Below are 21,899 nucleotides of genomic sequence, written 5' to 3'. Positions count from 1 at the left end.
GTTCTAAAAAAGAAGCCCTCTAAAACTGTAACATAAAAACATGGACTATGGTTACACCATACACAAAAATTTGCTCAAAATGGATTAAAGACTTGGATGTAAGACCAAAAACCATATAACTCCTAAAAGAAAACATTGGCGGTAAGCTCCTTGACATTGCTCTCAGCGGTATTTTTTTTGGATCCGACTCTAAAGGCAAAGGCAACAAAAGCAAAAATAAACAGTTGGGACTACAACAGACTAAAAAGCTTCTGCACAGCGAAGGAAACCATCAACAAAATAATAAGGCAACCTACTGAATGGGAGAAGGTATTTGTAAATCATGTACCTAATAAAAGGTTAATATCCAAAATACATAACAGACTCATATAATTCAAAAGCAAAAGCAAAAGTTCAATTTAAAAAATGGGCAGAGGACCGGAATAGACATTTTCCCAGAGAAGACATTCAGATGACCAGTGGATACATGACGAGATGCTCAACCTCACTCATCATCAGGGAAATGCAAATCAAAACAACAACGAGGTATCACCTCACACCTGTCAGAATGGCTAAACTCAAAAATGCGAGAAACAACAAGTGTTGATGATGATGTGGAGAAAAAGGAACCCCAGTGCCCTGCTAGAGGTAATACAAACTGGGGCAGCCACTGTGGAAGACAGGATGGAGGTCCTCAAAAAATTAAAAACAGAACTACCCTATGATCCAACCATTCTACTTCTGGGTGCTTATATGAAGAAAATGAAAACACTAATTAGAAAAAAATATATACACCTCTGTGTTTATTGCAGCATTATTTACAATAATCAAGGTATGGAAATAACCTTTCATGAATGAATGAATGGATAAAGAAGATGTGGTATACTGTACATATACAATGGATTACTCCTCAGCCATAAAAGACAAAGAAATCCTTCCATTTGCGACAACACAGACAGACCTTGAGGGTATTAGTCTAAGTGACGTAAGTTAGAGAAAGATAAATATGGAGTGATTTCACTTACATATGGAATCCAAATGATGAAACAAATGAACACACGAAACCAAACCAAACCTCCAGATAGGGAAAATAGGTTGGTGGTTGCCAGAGGGGGAAGGGTGGAGAGGTGGGCAGACTGGTGAAGGGGGTAAAGAGGTACTAACTTCCAGTTATAAAATCAGCAAGTCACAGGGATGTGATATACAGCGTGGCGACTACAGTCAATAATATTGCATAGCAAATCTGAAAGTTACTAAGAAAGTAAATCTTAAAGGTTCTCATCACAAGACCAAAAAAATGTGTCACTGTGTGGGGTGACAGATGGTAACTCGGCTTAAGGGGGTGATCATTTTGGAGTGTATACAAATGTCAAATCATTATGTGGTACACCTGAAACTAGTATAATGTATGCCAATTAAACTTCAATAAAAACAAAATAGGGACTCAGCCATGGTTTGCAGAGATTATAAAGACTGTGTGGGAAACTGAAGAACATGAGAACAGAGTCTCCTGGAAAAGAGTGCATTAAGCTTCAGGTGCCACCAAGCCCTCCTCAGGCAACTTCCACACTGAGGAAGTGACTGTAAATGGTTCCTTATCCAATGTTGGCAATATCTATTTCATGTGACCTTGTCTCTTATCCAGAGCAGATCAGACGAATCAGCATAGAAAGAGATCTGCCGCCTATGGGTGCTTTGATGTAGAAGTTCTGCCCAAACACAACCGAGGGCAATTTGTTGGACGGGTTAAGATTCTAGAGTTACTGGAGGTATATGCGAGTAATGGACCCTGACAACAAGAAGAGCAACAACATAGCATTCAGAAACAGAGGCAGAGAACACAATAAAGATGCATTAACACGTGTCTGCTGCTAAGGGGAAAAGCACTAGCGTTTCTATAGCATCACCAGCGAAGTCAAGTCTAATCATGGGCTCTCCTGTGTCTTTTCCTCCCTTCCATCCTCTCCTCTTTCTCTCTCCATAAGGTAACTGGAGTCTTTTTTGTTCCTTAAAATCAAAGAGCCTACCAAACACAAAATAGTTATTCTAATCCATTGCTTTTATTTTTTTAAGATTTTTATTTATTTATTTGACAGAGACACAGCCAGAGAGGGAACACAAGCTGGGAGAGGAGGAGAGGGAAAAGCAGGCTTCCTGCTGAGCAGGGAGCCTCATGTGGGGCTTTCAGTTCCCAGGACTCTGGGATCATGACCTGAGCCAAAGGCAGACGCTTAATGACTGAGCCACCCAGGCAACCCCCAACTCCTTACTTCAATGAACAGCAGTTACAAAACCAACAGACAAAAGGAGACAGCCAGGCGTTCAGTGACTTTTTTTGAGAATCTGATCAGGTACTGTGACAGATTCAGAGGATAGAGAGCAAGCAAAAGAGGGAGGGTCCTTGCCCTCATGAGCATGGCACACAACTTCCATCAATTTTCAGAATTCTATCGGAATAAATATATTGAGTAATGATAACCTAAACCGGCTCAGGTTTCAGAAAGGACCAGGCATTTAGGTTGTATTTATAAAGTGATGACAAATATATCTTAACCTACTGGTCAAAAATACTAGAAGACTCCATGTAAAAAGGAGTGATTTAGAAATTCTAATATCGGCATTTCCTGTCTACATCAACCCAAATCTAGTTTTACCCAGAAAATTTAAAAGAAAATAACAGATTTCTTCCCTCTGCTAGCTGCCGTGAGTTATAGGAAACAACATTTCAAATACTCTGTAATACAGCCTAAGGCAGTCCTATGTGAAAAGCAATTTCCTTGATGATGAATCATTTCAAATGAATAGAGCAGTTAAGAGAAACTGATTGTGAGGACCTACCACAGGTTTGAGGAGAAAAAATGCCAATGGGAAGGTAAGTGGGGGTTTTTGTTTATATTTATAAAAAATACATAAAATTCAGAGAAAAGACAGGGAGAGAAAAACCAAAAGCATATGAAGGGACTTCGGGAGACAAAGAATGATTTATTACTAATATGATTTGTTTGTAAAAATCAGCTTTGAGACATTTATCAACTGAATTTACTGCTACATGCTTGAAATTGTTATTCTGCCTACCATAATATTTTCTGGAACAGAAGATGTTTAAATCTGAAATAAGTCTTCATAACAAATGGAAGTGCCCACTGCTGCACTTCAAAGAACATAACATCTCTTCGTTTGACCAACTGATAAGAAGCAACAGAGACTCAATTTCATTTGTGTCAACATTCGTTTGCTCATTTAGTCAGCAAACATTGAGAATCTACAACGTGCCAGACACAAATAAGGATTAACCTGACAGAAATGCCTACAGCCAACCACGCGGCATATGACAGAGCCCAGAGCAGATGCATACCCACAGTGATGAAGGAAGAGATCATTTTAACAATTACCACTTGCTCAGTCATCCCTCTTTGGTTGAACACTGAAGTTATGTCCAGTTTTCACTATTATGAATAACGCTATGATGAGGATCTTTGCATAAAGAGATTTGAGGGCAGACTGTGGTATTCAGGATAGGTTCTTTAGAAGACTCCCCGATGTGGATTTCCTGAGCTTTAGGTCAAATAGCCTTAAAGTTCTTGTTGCAAACCACAAAGGTGCTAACAAAAATCTTTTGCCAATTTTATGGTAATAAAATGGTTATGGTTCATCAGCTGAGAAAACACCCACTTAACTCATTCACTTCAAAAGTGAAAAACAGCATCCAAAAATGTGATTGGAACTTTTTATGATATCTGAGGTAAAATTTCTTACGTTGAGATGTGTAATATAATTAATAATAATACAATATTTTAAATAATAGTTTTTTTTAAAATAATACAGTCTGGGGGTGATGTAGCCCCTGAGCCTGGGGCTAACACAAACAAACCAACTAACAGAAACTCCCCAGTTGGGCAGTTACTGCAATAGCCCCGGGGGAGAGATGATGTGGGCTGACCTAAGAGAGCTGCTTAAACACTGAAGGGAAGGGAAAACTAACATCATTTTTTAAAAAAAGATTTTTATTTGAGAGAGAGAGCGAGCGCACGAGCACTGGGAGGGGCAGAGAGAGAAGGACAAGAAAATCTGCAGTGAGCATGGAGCCTGGTTGTGGGGCTCGATCTCATGACCCTGAGATCATAACCTGAGTGGAAACCAAGAACCAGATGCTTAACCAACGGAGCCACCCTGGTGCCCTTGAAAACTAACATCATTTAAAAAAAAAAAAAAAAAAAAGAAAAGAAAACTAACATCATTTGTAAGTTTTGCCATCATGTATCCTTCTTCGGTTTCGTTTTTTAAATGGCACCACTACTGAAATGATCAGCTAGTTCCTGCTTCTATAAAAGGAGCACCTTTTCTGGTGAGGATTTTAGTACTGTCTCAGTTAGCTGCTTTGTATATTTATAAGAAGGTGAAAAGCAAAATTGAAAAAATGATCACGGCAGCTCATAAATTCTACTGTGAACTCCTTTTTCTAAGTACCACACCCCTCAGCCCACCTACTTTCTGTCTCTATGTTTTGAAAGTTGATATGGTCAAACCCAAAAGAAAGAGGATAGCACCATATCCCAAAGATGCATCTTCAAACCCTAAGCTGAAGCTCTGGTCTCCTGTAATACCCTGTGACACCTTTCCTCAGCTTTTTAAATTTTTATTCTTTTTAAAATTGTATTTATTTTTTTCTTTCCTCAGCTTTTATTTCAAATCCAAAATGCCCAGGACCAAGTTGCTACCTCATTCACACCCTGATTAACTTTTCTGAAGTCTCTGGGCCTATGTTGCCTTGTACAGTAGCCATCAGTCACATGTGATGACATTTAAATTAAATAAAATTAAAGCTAAAAGTACAGTTTCTCCACCATGCTAGTCACATTTCATGTGCTCAACGACCACATACATCCACGGCTAACATAACATAAAGGACAGTGCCGACATTCCCCTGCAGCACCGCAGAAAGTGCTACCAAATAGCACTGCTCTAGAGTCTTCATTTAAATTAAAACAAAACAAAACAAAACAAAAAACCACATCTTTGACATTTTAATGGCTTTTTGAAATGATAAATGATTTCTCTGCAGAGTTATTGATTTGATGATCACAACTACTCGATCCCATAACCAAGCATTTTAATGTCATTGCAGAAATGCCCTCAACCAAATTAAGAGTGAATCCAAATAAGGGTAATTCAGGAAAACCAAACAAACAAATAAACAATCAGCTAGTTCCAAGGATCCCTGTCTCAATTTCTGCTCTTAGAATTGTCTCCAGAAAAATAAAACCTTTCTCTCCCTTTTACAAAATTATGGTAAAAAAAACACATACCGTGAGATCTGCCACATTGAAAAATCAAATGTACAGTACAGAATTGCTCACTGTAAGGACAGTGTTGTACAACAGATGTCTAGGACTTTCTTATCTTGCGTAAGTAAAACCTTATACCCGTTGAACAACAGCTCCACCTTTCCCTCACCCCCAGCCCTTGGCGACCACTACTTGGTGCTTTTTATGTCAGCACACTCTTCAGATCCCAGCTGAGATGCTCCTTACATAATCCCCAGCCTTCTTGCTTCCTCGCACCATTCAGATCTGTCTCCTGTGCAACTCCACCCTTGGTTGCCTCTCTCACATTGGAGCACCCATCCTACGGAGTCCTTGACCGCTCGTGCACTTTCCCTGGACATCCCTGGCATTTCTTTCATTACTATTCATTCTCTCAAGTCAGCATTCTTTTCTAGGGTTTACATCTTCTTTCCATAAAACCAAATTTACTGTGTTGCGTTGACAGTCCCTGTACCGGGAGGTGGGGGGTAGGGGGTGGAGAGCAGGGAAAAAAGGGCATGTGAACTGAAAATGAGCAAGCCAGGCAACTGACTCCTGAATCCTGTTCTCTAGCTCAGAGCTAGCTTTTCCTGGCCCTGCAGTCTGGCTGTGGGGCATTCTGGGCTGCCGTTGACTTTATCTGTTTGTAATTTTTGCACCTTAAAATCAACATGTTTGAAACCATTCTTCTGGGACGTCTGACTTCAGCTCAGGTCATCATCTCAGGGTCCTGGGATCAAGCCACAAGTGGGGCTTCCTGCTGAGCAGTGTGGGGAGGGAACGGGAGGGTCCTGCTTCTCCTTCTCCCTCTGCCCCTCGCCCCACTTGTACACTCTCTCAAATAAATAAAGGAAATCTTAAAAAAAAAAATCTTCTACATCAAACCCACTGTCCCTTCTCACTTTCCTGATTGAGTTGTAAAGTCACCATATGTAGCAGTAGCCTTGGTTCCAACAGAGAGTTAGCTTTGACTCCTCATCCTAGGAGCCTGCATTCCAACAGTTGCCAAACCCTGTTAACTGCCTTTTCCCCACTCAATCTTTAAGTCATCCTCTCCACAGACCCTCCTCAGCCATAAGAATTGAGAAACAGTTTCCCCTCACAACTGAGAATCATGTCAATTCAGCGTCTTAGCTTTCCCTCTTGTGGGGAGGCTTTGAGAAGATAACACATAAAAAATGCAATGCATAATTCAAAATGAGGTCTTAGTTTTAGTTTTCTTTCTGCCAATTTCCCCTGATGTAAAACAAGACCAAACACCCCAAATAAGAATAGCTATATTTTCTCAACAGACGCTGCCCTAATAGAACTCAAGGGTTGTTCTAGAAGTGAAAGTCACCTGCAGCCGCACTAATTTTGAGGAATAACACCGCCATATTTTCCTCTTTTTAAGTATAAAGCTGATATCTTATTCTGCAGAAGCAAATGGCTTTGATCATACCAGCGATTCTCGTACAATGGCCTTGTTTTGTTTCTGTGAAAGTCTAAAATCCCCGGGCGCCTGGCTGGCTCAGCTGGTGGAGCATGTGACTCTTGATCTCGGGGTTGTGAGAAAAAGCCCCACGTGCGGTGCAGAGATTACTTAAAAAAAAAAAAAAAGAAAAAAGAAAAGAAAAAAAAGTTAAAAAAAATCTAAATTCCCAAAGCTAGCTCTCGAGTTTTTTAGCTGCATTATCTATTACAATAGTCACATGTGGCTATTTCCATTTAAGTTAACTTTAAATGAAGTTAAAAAAATGCAGCGCCCAAATTGCATTCCTGACCTTTGAGGGTGTACAACAGTCACAGGTGGCTATTGAGATTTGTGCAATGCAAATCTAGGATTTTTCTATCATCGCCAATCTAATCATCGCCAAAGTGTCTGTGGTACAGACAGACCATAGCATTGCTCCATAGCATCACTTAGTCCTGATTTTGGCAGCTGGGATGATGCAAAGATACAAAATGGTTGGAATTTCAGGAATGAACAAAAACATAATAAACATGTATTAAAGTAACTTTAGGGCCACAGGTGGCTCAGTCAGTTAAGCAGTTAACTCTTGATTTTGGCTCAGGTCATGATCACAGGGTCCGGGGATTGAGGCCCATTTTGGGCTCTATGCTCAGCAGGGAGCCTGCTTGAGACTCTCTCTCCCCCTCTCTCTGCCCCTCCCTGGGGCCCACCACTCATGCTTTCTCTCTCTAATAAATAAATAACTCTTTTTTTAAAAAGTAACTATAGAAATAAAATAAAAATTGATTTGCATATTAAAACTGGAAAACCAACAACTACAATGGCACTAAAGTTGGAAGATACCATTCTTCGGAATCTCAATTTGATGATAATGTTCAAATCACTATGTAAAAATAAACATCTCTAAAATGCTGACTTTCGTGTTAAAAAATAAAAGGGCACAGAGAATTTTAAGAAACTTTAAACAATAGTAAATGTAAGTAGGCTTTGTTTTCAAATGTCTTAGACAGTAGTCACAGGATTTGTTTAAATTTTTTCCATAAAATTCCTTAATTTCAATCAAGAAAAGAAAACTAGGTATAAAATAGGAACCGAGACTCTGTCAGTTCTATGTGTTCTAAGATTGTCTTACAAGGGTTGTAAGGTCAAGAATGCTACCATGAGGTAAGTTTCATTTTTCAGATATGTTATTATAGCTGAAAGAAGTTATGTGTGAAATTCATCAGTGGAGATTATGCCTATTAAGTCATTATCTGCTAGAAAACCAAACACTGTAAGGATGAAGATTAATTACATTTAGAAAACGGCTTCTTTTGACATGTAACAGCTAAGCAATTTGCCAGATAACTTTATATAAATCAATTTCAGACACTTGGAAGTTAGGAATTCTTAAAATTATGAGTTTTTAGAGGTAATCAACAAAATATGTGGCCCTAAAAAGCTGATTATCCTGTAGAATTAAGTGCTACAACTTCCTGCTCCTAAATACTTTAAAATTATTAAATTTCATTTTCACTTATCTCACCAGTTTATCACAGGAAAGCAAAACACATGCACATACCATTTATTAAAATGTAAAAACTACGTATGAAGTTATCTCTTTAGGAGAGAAAATATTGAGTAATATGTATCATTAACTTTACACAGAGACACTTAAGAGAGGTTTTTAAAATCTTCAACATATAAAAATTATGGCAAAACAGAAATCTGACTCCAGAGTGCACATTGATACCATAGCTTTTAAAGATAGCCTGAGGGGGCGCCTGGCTGGCTCAGTTGGTAGACCATGTGACTCTTAATCTCAGGGTTGCAAGTTCAAGACCCACATTGGGTGTGGAACTTATTTAAAACAAAATAATAAATAAGTAAGTAAGTAAATCCCAAGAAGGTAATTTAATACCTTCAACACTCGTTTTTTTAAACATACAACAATGACAAAGCATCCTGCCTATGAAACACATGGCCCAAGCAAAAATTTTAATTGTGACTATAAGAAAGCCAACCACAATGATCAATACGAACAGTACACTTCAGTTGTTGAGTCTCCTTCTACTCTTTACAGGTGTTTGACTTTGGCACAAACTACTGCAGGAAGGGCAGAGATGGACAGGTAGCTCCATGCTGTTAGGTAATGCTGATGCCATCTTTTTGTTCCTTGGCAGACGATTTCAGGGATAAGGCCTGGGTTTAGAGAAATTGATGACATTGCATATTTCAGAGGAAAAGGGCAAATGGAAAGGAACAAGGAGATTAAAAACTCTTATCACTACCTAAAGGAGAAAAGAACAGGCTCTAAGATTAATTATAACAGACTGGTAATTTTACAGTAAACTCAAATTTAAATTTCTGTAATGATCTGGAATATACGTTGTGTTCCCACCACCTAAATGGCCTAAAAGACAATTTAACAAAGTTGTGACTTCTCCTACATTGGATTAAGATATATGTTGACCTGCATGATATAATAACTGAGATCCAAGGTCATTTTGTGAGAAAAGATCTGGTAGCGGAAAATGGCAATAGCACCAACGATGGGAACCTTTCAAATCCTGCCAAAATCTCTCCTATGACTTGGAGCTAGGGTGTGCAAAGAACCACTGACATGAGGAGCCCCGCCAGGCATCGTAGCGTATGGCAAAGATGCACTGATACTCCAAAGAGCGCTCAAAATTCCCCTTCACAGGTGGGAAACCCTGCCTCATTTCCAGGGCCTGAGACCAGAAGTGGACGTCTTTTAACACACCTAGTAAAATGAAGCCTACCAAGTTCCTCTAGCAACAAGAGCTCGAACCTGGCCAGAGTCACTGGAAGAACATGCAAAGACCTTGTTAACTTTGAATTTCAGCGATTCCTGATAAACACATACTGCCTAAAATTTTACCTTGAAATCTCAAAATCTTCCACTAAAAGCAATGCACTTATCCAGTGTATTTTTTGTAAAGATTTTATTTGTTTATTGGCGGGAAGGGGTGGAGGGAAAGGGAGACGCAGGCTACTCTCTGGGCAGGGAGCCCAACATGGGGCTTGATTCCAGGACCCTGAGACCATGACCTGAGACAAAGCCAGATGCTTAACCAACTGAACCACCCAGGCGCCCCCATCCAGTGTATTTTAGCGATTTCTTTACCTTCTCACTCGCCTGCTAAGCCGTCCGCTCCTGGTGGTCCTGCATAGTGCCTTGTCCATCTTTGAGCATTTCAACTTAATACAGACTACAGTGTGAGATAAACATCTGATCCATTTTTTAAAGTTTTACGTAATGATCATTTGAATAGCAGGATTTTTTTTTTCTATTTCATTTTTCAAAAACCAGTTCCAAGAAATGAGGCATCATGATTAAGCAACTCTCATTAAAAAAAAACAAAAAACCTTGGTGTGCCGTTTTGTAGGAACCATTTGGTAAATGTGTTTTACCAACAGTGGGCCTAAAGATACATAAATTCACCTACTAAGTAGGACTATTATCGAGCAGAAATCAGTAATAATATTTGCTGTAGCAGCTGCAGTCAAGTACACAAAGATGAATGGGCCTCATCCCATCAATAAAATAATTAAACACATATATCCATATAGCAAAGGGGAGCTAATGAGTTAAACTTGCACTGCAATATAGCTGAATTTCTAAATGAGCTTTCCCCTGGCTAGTAACAAAAATCTCTTAAATTTTATTCATTAGAACACATAGTGAACTCCATGCAAAGTGCAGGCAAGTTTTTCTATTTTTATACAGACTATGAAATAGCAAACTTGTAAAAACAAAAGGACCACTAGCACCCTGTACAGCCACAGACTGACACCAACTTATAAAGGTAGGAATATTAAAAGCAAATATGGGAGAGGCGTCTGGGTGGCTCAGCCAGCTAAGCATCCAACTCTTGATTTCTGCTCAGGTCATGATCTCAGGGTTTTAAGATTGAGCCCCACGTCATCAGGCTCCACGTTGGGTGTGAAGCCTACTTAGGATTCTCAATCTCTCTTTAAAATAAAATAAAATAAAATAAAATAAAATAAAATAAAATATGGGGCTGGGACAGTCTTAAATTATTTGAGTAGCATCATACTACAAGCTAATCCTTTAAACTGGAAGTAAATCTAATTTTAGTATATGTGCTGCCGAAGCGAGCATTAAACTGGAAGTAAATCTAAAATCATGTTCATATCCAAGACCATCCAGAGGCAAGCAGTAAAGAACACACATCCTTTTCCACTTTCCATGTAATGCCACAAAGTAGCATAAATCTATCAAGTTAGTTTCACCTATAAATTAAAAGTTGGTAGTTCTTTTAAAAGATTTTACTTATTTATTTGAGACAGAGAGAGAGAAAGAGAGCTTGGGGGTCAGGAGGGGCAGAAGGAGAGGGCCTTCCTCCCACTGCTAGCTGCGGGAGTCTACCCCGGGACTCTATCCCTGAGCCTGAGATCATGACCTAAGCCAGAGTCAGATGCTTAGCTGACTGAGCCACCCAGATGCCCCTAAAAATCGGTAGTTCTAATACGACAGGTCTTTTCTGTATTCTGTGGAACTTAGATATATTTAACCAGAGCTTCCTGAGACTCTGCCTTGCCTTTTTGATGTCTATTGAAATTCTACCCATTCCCCCTTTAAGACCTGGCTCAAGTATCATCTCCTTTGGTCTCCCCTCCACTCCTACCAATTCCCAAGACCTGCTTTGAATTTAAACCTATTCTTCTTAAGATTCACAATTGTGTTCCTCTCTTTTATAACTATTAACATATACCGTTATCTTTTCACTCCTTTCAAATAATAAATAAGCTCCTTAAAGAGCAAGATCAATTTCTGATACAGTATCTGTAGTGTGACAGCACAGCAGCATGAAAACAATGGGGGACAGGAGTCTGGTACAGACTTTTGCTTCAGGGCAAAAGTATCCTGTGCACTTGAGGCCATTGTCTGTCTTCTCAGTGAGAAACAACAGTAAGTCAAATTCATAAACAGTCCTGGACATCAATCCATTACTTTCCCTGCACTCCTTGGGTTCCCTATGTGACACTTTTTCCTGTTTATTTTCTTATATTGATAAAACAAATAATATCTGCAATTTCCCATAATTTGAAATATTTTCTAGAAATCAGTAATAATATTATTACATGCTGTGACACTAATAATCCGGAACAACAAACACTCCTATATAAGCTTTTCAGTGTTGAGCACTTTTTTTTTTTTTTAAGAGATGCGGAACTAAGAAATACACTTGCTAAACATGTTATTAAAATTTTGGGCTCAAGCCCAAGACAACGAGGAGAGGACTATTACTCTTTGTATCTGAGATAATGGGAGTCCATAATAACTACCTAACTCGGTACTTCTCTATTAACATATAGACAATATACTTTCCTACTACAAATTATAGGATCTCTCCTCAAGTCCCACAAAAGTACTAAGAAGGGCTTTACTTCTCTACAAACAATGTTTCAAGTTTTGCATTGTGTAATAATAAAAACTCTCCTTGATTTTAGTAAGTTTTACTATTAAAATTAGGTCCTTAATTAAAGGAAATTAAAATTGGGAGTTTGAGAAAGTAAGATTTTGAAGAAACAAAAAAAATTGCTATGAATGTAGTTTCCTTGGTATATGAAGGAAACAGTTTCGTTTTTTAAAGATTTACTTATTTATTTGAGAGACAGAGCATGCAAGGGGAAGGGGCAGCGGGAGAGGGGGAGGGGAAGAGAGAGTCTGAGCACCAAGCCCTGAGGTCATGACCTGACCCAAAACCAAGAATCAGATGCTCAACCGATTGTGCCACCTGGGTATCCCAGGGAAACACAGTTTTAAATCAATCTTCTAAACTCAGCATCTACCACCTAGGTTGTAACAAAATCAAAAGGCCTTTAGGTTATTCTAATGCAACACAGGATGCCAGCACAGTTTCCAGATCTTTCAAAACAGGATGATTAACAAAATACAGATCACTTGCTTACCTTAGAGGAATCAGGAGAAAAACATCAAATACAATTGATTTGTAGATTTACAAAACATCAGCATTTTAAACACCTGAAAACCAATACTTCTTTACACACTGAGTAGTAAAAAATAACAAGAAACTTACGGTCTAATTTAAATTGAGAAAGTACCTTTCACAGCCTCCCAGGAACACAACAGCTGAGCAAATTAAAGTGTGTTCGATTTTACACTGAATTACATTCAACTCTAGTTGTAATGAAATTTAAAAGAAAAACAGAAGTTTTTGTTTCGTTTTGGAAAGAACGGCCGTGTTTTAATTCTTGCCTGGAATAGAAAGTCTGATCTGAATAATAAAATAATCATCATAATCTAATAGTTAATTCTCACTAACTTCATTTCTGATCTATGGTGTCAACCCCTAAGTCTACAAACAGAGAACTACAAAACTGTGCTTTAATGAGCATGGGTAAATTTAAAGCCTATTGAAATTACAATTAAAACCATGAGTTGTTATGCTCATTTATTTTTTTATTAAAGATTTATTTAGTTTAGAAAGAGAGATGAGAGCACAAGATGAATGGGGGGAGGGAGGGAGAGGGAGAATCTCAAGCAGACTCCCCAACTCTGATATCTTGACCTGAGCTGAAATCAAGGGTCCCAACGCTCAACTGACTGAGCCACCCAGGCACCCGTTATGCTCATTTCAGTGGATGGTTCACAAACTTTTTGATATCAGGACCTCTTTATAAATAAAAATTATTGACTCCAAAAGCTTTTATGTAAGTAATATCTATCAATAGTTACCATGTAAGAAATTAAACCAAAGAACATTTTGAAGTATTTATTCATTTAAAACTAAAAACAGCAGTAATAAACCCATTACATGTTAACACAAGTGAATTTTTTGGAAACTGTAGACAGCAGCAAAAAATCTTTGAGAAAAGGAGCATTATTTTACATTTGAGCAAATATCTGGCTTAATTAAAAAGAACTGGAGTCTTATATTTCCTTCTGCATTCAAAATGTTGCTATCTGTTGTAGTGATTGTACAACATGAACGAAGTCTGGCCTTCACAAAGATGTAATGGAAAAGAGTTGTATTTTAATAGCCTTTGCACACAATTTTGCACATTCTTTGATACTACACTAAAACTGGACAAATGGTAGCTTTTATAAGTTTGTTGCAATGTAGATTCTGAAGCCTTATTAATAAGTTTCTTACTGTGCTGCATTAAAATCCATTGGCTTATCTTGTAATAAATGGATCATTTACCCACATATGATTTTGGAATGTTAACCACTGGTCATTTAGAAAGTATTGGCTCCTTGAGCTTTGCAAGTTTTTAAAATAGTGATACATATGATATTAAAAATAAAATTTGCTAATACCACCACTCGTCACATCAGAGGCATCTGTAAGTACGGAGAAGTGGTCAAGCTCATGGTAGAGGATAGCAGTTTTCAAAAATTCTTTTCTCATGAAAGCTCACATTTTATCATGAGCAATAAGTTCTGTCAGTTGTTTTCCTCAAAGTGGCAGGCTCACTCGGTTAGTTTTTGTGACTTAGTTATCGAAACTGCCAGATACCCAAGTCTGAGTAATCATCAGTCATTCTTTCACGTGCAAATGGTGTTCAATAAAATGACTAGTGTGGCTCACAACTCAGTCACACATCTGCTTTGCCTTCGGGGCTCTGTGCATAGTCTCTATTTTGAAAGAGACTTAAAAGAGAAGTCTTTTTGCAAATGACTGAAACCGTTTATAAGGTTACCTAATTAAAAGAGAGTTAGGTATCCTTATAAATGGTTTCAGTGATTTGCAAAAGATTGCCACATTTCACCTTCACAGTAAGACAAAGTATCAAGAAGCTCTTAGAACAATTATGATGTTTTGGTTTTCTCATTACTACAAGGTCATAGAACTTCTATGGAAGTGCTCATTTGTAAAATAAACTTTCAATTGATGAAGTACATACAAACGATCAAGAAAACCCTGTAGGAAAAGCACAATTTAGGAGGGATGCAGCCCCTACCATATAGTAAAATATAGTTCTATAATTAGGAGTTGTGTTGGCATATGAACAGATTCACAAACCAATGGAACATTTGTAATTATGACTCCGTATCTGGAACTGGTAATTCAAACACACACACACACACACACACACACACACACACACACCTTTTACACGTTACAAAAACACCACAGGCAAAATCAGATGACAAACACCTGAAATTTAACCCCAAACAATAGTTACTTCTCTAATTGTTTAAGGAGTTCCCAAACATCAACAGGAAAAAAGCAAAACCAAAGAAAAAAAACTGGACAAGGAACAGGCATTAACAGTAGAAATTACTCATAAAGAGAGAAAAGCAAACATTATATTTCATATATCAGATTGGCAAATAACCAAGTTAGGCAACATAGTATTTATTGACTAGACTATGAGGGAACGACACTCCCAACAACTGTGGGAATGCAAGAATCCAGCTCTTAGGGACAGGAATTTAACAATGTCTGGAAATATTACACATGCATTTATCCTTTGACCCAGTAATCTCACTTCTGAGAATCTAACCCATCGATACAGCCATAAAAGAGGACGAGGAAAATGTCTATGTACTAAAAATAACTTGAAACCGAATCTAATCAAGCTTTCCGTCCAGATTTCAAATTAACGGGAAACAGAGGGTGAGAGGCAAAGTTAAAAGACAACATGAGAAAACAGAAAAATATCCTGATTATGAAAGATCCTATAGGACAACTGACCCAACTGGTTAAAGGTATGGAAAAAAAAAAAGAAAAAAAAAAAAAAAAACCAGCAGGAGCAACGAAAGAGGAGAGCCTATTCTGAAGACAGACTTCAAAGACACAGCTTCAGAGAACTTAAGTCAGAAAAAGTCAACTCTAAAAAGACATGGAACAATGAGAGGAAACTGAATAACATGAAATATTACATGATATCACACAATTATTGCCAATTTTGTTAGGTGTGATAATTCCCATTGTAGTTATACAAGAATGCATTCATATACTTTAGATGCTAATGTAGCAGGGGTAAAAGAAAATGGCTTTGAGATTTAATTAAATTACCTCAGCGACAATAACAGCACTGGATTGATGAAGTGGCAATATCTTGCAATATTGAATTTGGTGACGGCTTTTGGAGGTTTGGTGTATGGTATTTTCTGCTTTTGTATAGCTTGATGTTTTTCATGATCTTTTCAAAAATTTTATTTATTTATTGGAGAGAGAGAGCGAGCGAGAGAGCACAAGACAGGGGGAGTGGCAGAGGGAGAAGCAGACTCCCCGCCAAGCAGGAAGCCCAATGTAGGACTCAATCCCAGGATTCTGGGATCATGACCCGAGCAGAAGGCAGCTGCTCAATCAACTGACCACCCCCCCAGGCGCCCCCCAGAAGTTTTCTTTCTAAAAGTTTATTTGAAAGGTCTTGGGCTAAGTACTGGGAGTACGAAGATAAAGCTTAAGTGCTGACCTCAAGAAAACATCATGTAAATAAATATGGATGTACAATTACAATAGACATTAGGAGCTATAAGGGAGACGACCAAAACAGAAGTACCTAACTCTGCCTGCAAGGGGATGGATCAAAAGAGCCTTCCCAATGGGACAGATCTCTAGAAAGGCATGGAAAAGTGTCAGGCCATCTAGAAAATAGATGGGTGTATATGCGTACAACATTCCAGGTAAAAGGAACAGAATATGCAAAGTCATGACATGTTTAGGGAATTATATACTGTTCTACCTGATCCCTGAACCTCTCTCAGGGAATAAGCGTAGAGGGATAGGCAAGAGTCATATCATGAATGCCAGACCAAAGAGCCTGGACTTCATATGAACAACAGACAATATTAAACAGATTATATTTATCTTTTAAGAAAATATTTCTGACATCAAAGAGATGTGGGGTTGTCTGGAGAACGTAACACCTGTTAGAGGGCTCCTATAATTTCTAGGAGAGAGAAGATATGGGTTCACTAAACAGTGTGGATTAAAAGGCATTCTGTTGAGAGCTATTTAGGAGACAGAATAAATAGTACGGAGGGGCTGACTGGATAGGAGGGGGAAGGAGTGAGAGAAGTCTAGGTTTCCTGTCAAGTGACTGGATGGATGAATAATGGTGGTACCAAGTGATAGAAAAGAAATCAAGAGAAGGGGCAGCTCAGATTTAGGATGACTCTAATAATCTATTGATATAATTGTATAAGGCAGGAATATAGAAGGATATAAGTTTCAGGGAGAGGAGACTGGCAAGAGTCAAGTGTTTGATTATTTTCATCTGCATTTAAGGACTCAAACTTCCTGTTAGGCTGAACACTCTAACATTTAATGGCAACTTCTCACCACCTGTTCACAAAGTCTCTGTCGGTGACTCATATGTGTCCCACCTCCACCACCACTATCCCATTATTATACACCATTGTATCCCCAGCTATGCGGTGGGAAGGGGAGGGAATGATGGTAGAAAGAGGGTGAAGTTTTTCATATTCTGGCCCTTATCTAGCTTTCCAATGCTTGTTTTCCAAGTGGTCCTACCATGAACACCTGGCTTCAACTACCCTGATCTACTGACTCCCAAGCCCTCCTTTGCATATTTCTGTACCTTTGTTCCTTTGTCCTTGAACCTCCACCTGGGGAATGCCATGTCCCTTCATCATATTTATCATGGTTTTACTAACTTCTCTCCACAGGTCCAACTCAGTTCCTACATTCTCTATATTGAATCATTCAACAGCAAGTTTGTACCTTCTTCTGGTTTCTCACTTAAATGACACCTGATCTACCTTTACATAGCTTTGTCTTCTACTTCACTTATTTAATTCTAGAAGTAATTCCACCTTACTTGATCATAAATTCAGATCCGGTGCTCAGCAAATGTTGACTGACCCCATAACATCTCGATATATTACTGAGACGATTACACATTTAATGATGATATTAAGTAGGTCTTTTGGGGCAATGACCACCTTAAACAACTTTTTTTAAGATTTTATTCATTTACCTCAGAGAGGAAGAACGAGTACACGCACAAGGAGAGGCAAATGGAGAAGCAGATTCCCTAGAGAGCAGGGAGCCAGGCATGGGGCTCTAAGTGGGGCTCAATCCCAGGACCCCAGGATCATGGCCCCAAACAAAGGCAGACACCCAACCGACTAAGCCATCCAGGCACCCCCTGCCTTAAACAATTATTGTCATCCTGGACTCAGGCTAGTCCTAAGACACACACTCACACATACACAAACAATCACAACTGAATAGAATCATCCCACATCCAAACGTTTGGAATTTGTTTGGGCAACAAAATTCTCAGAGTGTACTTTTGGTTGAAAGGGTTATAATTACGTTACAATTAAAATCCATGGAAGGTATCTTCTAATTATCAAAATGTCTTTAATTTGTTATTCTCCTGATATCTCCTCCCATTTTCCAGATTAACTTCTATATAGATGCTATTCACACACCTTTCTCTTCTTTATCATTCTGTGTAACTAATTTAACTTATGTTAACTAAGGACAGCCTCTTTTTCAGGCCTCAGTGTTAGTATATTAATCCCTAGTTTTTTAATCAACTGAGAGATGAGAGGGGCTCTAGGGTGGGTCAATTGGTTAACTGTCTGCCTTTGCGAAGCTCAGGTCATGATCCCAGGGTCCTGGGATGGAGCCCCTGCTTCTCTCTCCCTCTGCCTCTCCCCTAGCTTGTGCTCTCTTTCCCGCTCTCTCTCTCTCAAATAAATAGAAACAAAACCTTAGAAAAAAATAAAGATGCGCATTCATATGAAGTAAGCTTTACTAATTTTTTAGCATTAAAAAGACATCAAATGGGAACCAGAGCATTCTAAGTTAAAAACACACATTCAAATCAACCAACCAACCAACAAATCAGTTTGCACTAACTGGATTCTTCATTAAAAAAAAAAAAAAATTATTTACTTATTTGAGAAAGAGGGGGAGAGAGGGGCAGAGGGAGAGGGAGAAGCAGACTCCCTGATGTGCAAGGAGCCCGATGTGGGGCTCGATCCCAGGACCCCGGGATCATGACCTGAGCTGAAGGCAGACACTCAACTGACTGACTGAGCCACCCAGGTGCCCCTGAATTCTTCATTGTTAAACAGCTTGTGTAATAGCACTTTTAAGACTATAAAAAGTAGAAAAGCTGCCTAAAGGATTTTACAAACTAGCTGGTGAAATTAGACATAAGCACCTCAAACAATGATAAACAGAACAGTGTGTAACTAAATGCTACCGGCAAGGTGATATGATGAAAATGTACCAAAAACCTGCATTCTTCTTCAGCACTGAGAGAACCTGTTCAATTTCCAGGGCATCAATTTTCTCACTTGAAAAATGAAACAGATCATCTCTAAGGGCCTTTTTGCATTCCCATTCTCTGGTCATACAAAATGCTGTAAGCAACTCTAAAAAAACAGTCTTCAGAAACAAATAACCAAAATACCTTAAAATTACCTTCTCATTATTTTTACTAGTTTAAAACAAATATATTTTTTTAAATAACCATTTTACTTAATCTTTTAAAAAGCTGATAAACTCAGATTTTGAATTTTTGGTAAAATGTCATGAAACCAAGATTAGAAAATAAACCTTATTACAGATATACTACATAACTGACATATTTTTATAACTGAATGACTTTCACTTTAAATTTATTTAAAAACTTTTTCAATGTTCTACATTTTCTGTTCTGTATAAATGATCCAGTTGAGAAGACATGCCATACTTTAACAAAATTTTTAAATTAAATAAAAAAATCCACGTCCTGTAAGGATTCATGTTGCTTTATAAGATTAAAAATCTCTATTATTGTAAACAATTTTTCCAAGTCCTCACAAAATGATGTATGGACTTGTTGTTTTCAGATATTTCTATTAAGAAATGTATTGTAGAATTTTATCTTCACCATTAAGGATTATAAGGCCTCTATATATTAGTGAATCTTTATTGTCCATAATTTATTTTTTAGGGAGTTCATATAATCTTAACAGATCTTCAAATACAGCTATTTCTTCACTAGAATGCAATCTTCAAAAAAACCCACACTTTTCTCTTCTAAAAGAAGAGTCACATGACCATCGGTATGCCTAACATGTATACAGTGATCAGAATTGATGGGTTGGCCACTAAGACAGGATGCCTCCCTCATCTGGCTGGTTGGTGCTGCCTTTTGGCTGGAGTGCCATGCTTCTCCTCCACGTGGGCTGCTTTTGCTTCCTCCAATATGGCAGCTAGGTTCCAGAAAACCCCACAACCACCTGGCAAAGGTTGAAGCTGCAGGTCTTCCCCATGAGTTTTTACTGATAATTCTTCAAAGCCTAACTTTACTTTCAAAAGCAAAAACTCTTAGTTTTCTTAGTTGCACCCCAGCCTACCTTTGTTCCAAGACGAGCGTATTAGAGTGGGAACAACCAGTTCTTTAGGCACAATTACAAGTGGAACCAAGACCTACAAACTAAGTTCACAAACACAAAGTACCTTTCCAAACCAACAGAACTTGATTCAGAGACTAATCAAATGGTGACTTTATATTATGATCAAGAGTAGAAGTGACCTTAGCAATGTTAAGTCACTCTTACCCATCATGTAAATAAAGTTATTGTTAGTCTGAATAGATATGTGATTACTTAAGCAGAATTTAGTTGGCAAAATATTTGTAAATACTTTTAACATACCAAAACAGACTTCTGCATTTCAGGAGTCAATAGTTTCTTTTGTATTTTTATAAATGCTATTATTTGATTTCTTAGTGAAACTAATTAAATCTTCAAATAAGGATGCTATACGAAACCTTAATTTCACTGCTAAGCACTGAAATAACATTTATTTCTGTAGTGGCAAAACACAAAATACAGATTTGTAAGTCCTGCATGGCACTATTCTACAAGTTATAAGGCTATGGTGTCCTTCTCCACAAAAGCTAACAAACTTTTTCCCCCAGAAAATTGTTTTTGTAATTTAGAAAACAAGATGATCATGTTTTTCCTATTACAAAAAGATAGACACGTGTTTCAAAATACACATTTCTCTTGAGAAAAAGAGAAGTAATACAACAGGAATACTGAAGCATTAAAGAAGCAGGTAAATATTTAATCTCTTCCAGCCTTAATTTATTCTTTCATATAGCGGGGATCTCAACCTTAAGAGATTGTTACAAGGATAGAATGAGATAAGGTACGAAGAATAAGCCTAGTACTGTGTCAGGAATATAGTAGGCCCCAAATGAAAAGCAGCCTTATATTCAAATTTCAGGTAGAATTTCTGACAAGATTTACTAATTTTCCTACATTCTGGATTATGTTTCTCTGAGACCTTCATTAAAAACCAAAGTAACTTACTGTTAGTACTATAACCCCCTCCACACCCACTTTTGAGTTATAAAGCAGTGGAAAGCGGATGATGTGAAATCCAATGGAAGGCCTCACACCAGAGAAGGATGGGCAGAGCTCCTAACACTGGTGTGCTGAGGTAGAGGGCAGATGTTTGAGGTACATGTGTGTGTGTGTGTGGGGGGTTATTCCTAGGTAGCTCAGGTCAGATGGGTGCACTTTAATGAATTTACCTCATGTTTCTCACAGATGAAATTGCACAAAGTAAATGCAGAATTCACCATTATGCCCAAATCATTCCCTTCCATATCAACTCGAACAAATTTGCCTAAGAGCTACACCAGAATGGACAGAATTTTGCATTCTAACACTATATCACTTAAATGCAGCTCTTTTTAAGACAGAAAGGAAGACTAAAGACATTTATTATTATTATTTATTATTTATTAAATTTTTTCATGGGCAAAAAGTTAACTTAGGCAAGATGAAGGGAGAGAAACTCAAGTATGGAAAATCTGCTTTCAATCATATCATATAGTTTATTATAAATAATACTCTATAAATAAACACTTGTCTTCCTTATATCACAGATCTGGCCCTATTTAAAAAAAAAACAATGGAGTTAATTTAGGCAATTTATAGTTAGATTTGCATTATTTGAAAGCCAGATTCACGAAAAAGATAACCAGTTTTATCAAGAAAATTGAGATGCCCTGATATCATTAGAGTAAAAAAATAGGATATATATCTCAGATAATAATCAATTACTTCCTGGTGTGTACACAAAGTCCGTTAGTTAAACAGTAGTGATAAATCATGTCTGCAAGTTCTAAAGTTGTAATCAAGCAAACCAGCAAAATTCCTATCAACCAAAAGACAT

General features: G+C 37.9%; 1 protein-coding gene across 3 annotated transcripts in view; it reads right to left on the bottom strand.

Annotated features, from left to right (window-relative positions):
* Positions 1–21,899, bottom strand: part of SESN3 (sestrin 3) — a 73,671-nt gene that overhangs the window by 31,394 nt on the left and 20,378 nt on the right. Inside the window, exon 1 of one of the 3 annotated variants that reach the window (XM_047690734.1) lies at positions 6,724–6,775. The exons of the other annotated variants lie outside the window; for them this stretch is intronic. The gene's annotated coding sequence lies outside the window, so the exon portion shown is untranslated. Of the gene's footprint in view, positions 1–6,723; positions 6,776–21,899 lie in introns of those variants that run through there. 3 annotated transcript variants of the gene reach the window in all.

The sequence above is a fragment of the Lutra lutra genome, chromosome 10 (assembly GCF_902655055.1).
Source record: "Lutra lutra chromosome 10, mLutLut1.2, whole genome shotgun sequence".
NCBI lineage: Eukaryota > Metazoa > Chordata > Mammalia > Carnivora > Mustelidae > Lutra > Lutra lutra.
Note: the sequence above shows the minus strand (reverse complement) of the source record. Positions and strands in the feature narration are given on the sequence as shown.